Below are 2500 nucleotides of genomic sequence, written 5' to 3'. Positions count from 1 at the left end.
AGGGAGCACCAGAGAGCTGAACCGACAGTTGTACATTTCTTAAACTTTCACCAACACAAACACGCACGCTCACTTCAGATCATGGGAGGACGTCAAAAAAATCACCACCCATTCTCTGACACTTTAACCGTTAACCTTGGTTCAAACATTTAACATCACACGCACACGCAGTGTATTTCAGATAATTAATGAATTCAGATGTCACAATGATCGTTTACATGGATAAGGAGTCCTACTGAATCAATTACTGCCGTTTATATCTAACTAATGATTGTTTTTGTAAAAGTGTAACGTCGAGCCTCAGCAGCTTTCTCACTCCTTATGTGCTACTGTAAAAAACCTGGTTTTGCGCCTGCACTAATTGCTTACGGCCATACCACCCTGAACACGCCCGATCTCGTCTGATCTCGGAAGCTAAGCAGGGTCGGGCCTGGTTAGGACTTGGATGGGAGACCGCCTGGGAATTAACAGGTGCTGTAAGCTTATTTCTTTTTCAACTCGAGCTCATTGACTCCAGGCTACCGTGGCGTACCGTGACCTGATTTTTACTGCCAACCGCTTTGGAGGATTTAAGCAACATACAAAAACTGACAACGTCTCTCAAAACTATTTTTGTGAAACATGAGGACAGTATAGTGATACTGCCAGCAGGGAGCACCAGAGAGCTGAACCGACAGTTGTACATTCCTTAAACTTTCACCAACACAAACACGCACGCTCACTTCAGATCATGGGAGGACGTCAAAAATCACCACCCATTCTCTGACACTTTAACCGTTAACCTTGGTTCAAAATTTTAACATCACACGCACACGCAGTGTATTTCAGATAATTAATGAATTCAGATGTCACAATGATGCGTTTACATGGATAAGGAGTCCTACTGAATCAATTACTGCCGTTTATATCTAACTAATGATTGTTTTTTGTAAGAGTGTAACGTCGAGCCTCAGCAGCTTTCTCACTCCTTATGTGCTACTGTATAAAACCTGGTTTTGCGCCTGCACTAATTGCTTACGGCCATACCACCCTGAACACGCCCGATCTCGTCTGATCTCGGAAGCTAAGCAGGGTCGGGCCTGGTTAGTACTTGGATGGGAGACCGCCTGGGAATACCAGGTGCCGTAAGCTTTTTTCTTTTTCAACTCGAGCTCATTGCCTCCGTGGCCTACCGTGGCGTACCGTGACCTGATGTTTACTGCCAACCGCTTTGGAGGATTTAAGCAACATACAAAAACTGACAACGTCTCTCAAAACTATTTTTTGTGAAACATGAGGACAGTATAGTGATACTGCCAGCAGGGAGCACCAGAGAGCTGAAACGACAGTTGTACATTTCTTAAACTTTCACCAACACAAACACGCACGCTCACTTCAGATCATGGGAGGACGTCAAAAAAATCACCACCCATTCTCTGACACTTTAACCGTTAACCTTGGTTCAAACATTTAACATCACACGCACACGCAGTGTATTTCAGATAATTAATGAATTCAGATGTCACAATGATCGTTTACATGGATAAGGAGTCCTACTGAATCAATTACTGCCGTTTATATCTAACTAATGATTGTTTTTGTAAAAGTGTAAAGTCGAGCCTCAGCAGCTTTCTCACTCCTTATGTGCTACTGTATAAAACCTGGTTTTGCGCCTGCACTAATTGCTTACGGCCATACCACCCTGAACACGCCCGATCTCGTCTGATCTCGGAAGCTAAGCAGGGTCGGGCCCTGGTTAGTACTTGGATGGGAGACCGCCTGGGAATACCAGGTGCTGTAAGCTTTTTCTTTTTCAACTCGAGCTCATTGCCTCCGTGGCCTACCGTGGCGTACCGTGACCTGATGTTTACTGCCAACCGCTTTGAGGATTTAAGCAACATACAAAAACTGACAACGTCTCTCAAAACTATTTTTGTGAAACATGAGGACAGTATAGTGATACTGCCAGCAGGGAGCACCAGAGAGCTGAACCGACAGTTGTACATTTCTTAAACTTCACCAACACAAACACGCACGCTCACTTCAGATCATGGAGGACGTCAAAAAAAATCACCACCCATTCTCTGACACTTTAAACCGTTAACCTTGGTTCAAACATTTAACATCACACGCACGACGCAGTGTATTTCAGATAATTAATGAATTCAGATGTCACAATGATCGTTTACATGGATAAGGAGTCCTACTGAATCAATTACTGCCGTTTATATCTAACTAATGAATTGTTTTTGTAAAAGTGTAACGTCGAGCCTCAGCAGCTTTCTCACTCCTTATGTGCTACTGTATAAAACCTGGTTTTGCGCCTGCACTAATTGCTTACGGCTTACCACCCTGAAAAACGCCCGATCTCGTCTGATCTCGAAGCTAAGCAGGGTCGGGCCTGGTTAGTACTTGATTGGAGACCGCCTGGGAATACCAGGTGCTGTAAGCTTTCTTTTCAACTCGAGCTCATTGCCCTCGTGCCTACCGTGCGTACCGTGACCTGATGTTTACTGCCAAC

General features: G+C 44.4%; 3 non-coding genes and 1 pseudogene across 3 annotated transcripts; all 4 read left to right on the top strand.

The window, feature by feature from the left end:
* Positions 1-363: 363 nt before the first annotated feature.
* LOC130395330 (5S ribosomal RNA) lies at positions 364-483 on the top strand. Its single transcript, XR_008898400.1, has one exon. It is a non-coding gene; the product is annotated as a 5S ribosomal RNA (ribosomal RNA).
* A 529-nt stretch (positions 484-1012) lies between these two features.
* LOC130396338 (5S ribosomal RNA) lies at positions 1013-1131 on the top strand. The gene has a single exon (XR_008898987.1). It is a non-coding gene; the product is annotated as a 5S ribosomal RNA (ribosomal RNA).
* Positions 1132-1663: 532 nt separating this feature from the next.
* Positions 1664-1783, top strand: LOC130400870 (5S ribosomal RNA). Its single transcript, XR_008903340.1, has one exon. It is a non-coding gene; the product is annotated as a 5S ribosomal RNA (ribosomal RNA).
* Positions 1784-2314: 531 nt separating this feature from the next.
* On the top strand, positions 2315-2431 carry LOC130396234 (5S ribosomal RNA; annotated as a pseudogene).
* Positions 2432-2500: the final 69 nt, after the last annotated feature.

Source organism: Gadus chalcogrammus, chromosome 12 (assembly GCF_026213295.1).
Source record: "Gadus chalcogrammus isolate NIFS_2021 chromosome 12, NIFS_Gcha_1.0, whole genome shotgun sequence".
Classification (NCBI taxonomy): domain Eukaryota; kingdom Metazoa; phylum Chordata; class Actinopteri; order Gadiformes; family Gadidae; genus Gadus; species Gadus chalcogrammus.
This window is presented reverse-complemented; position numbering and strand designations above follow the sequence as displayed.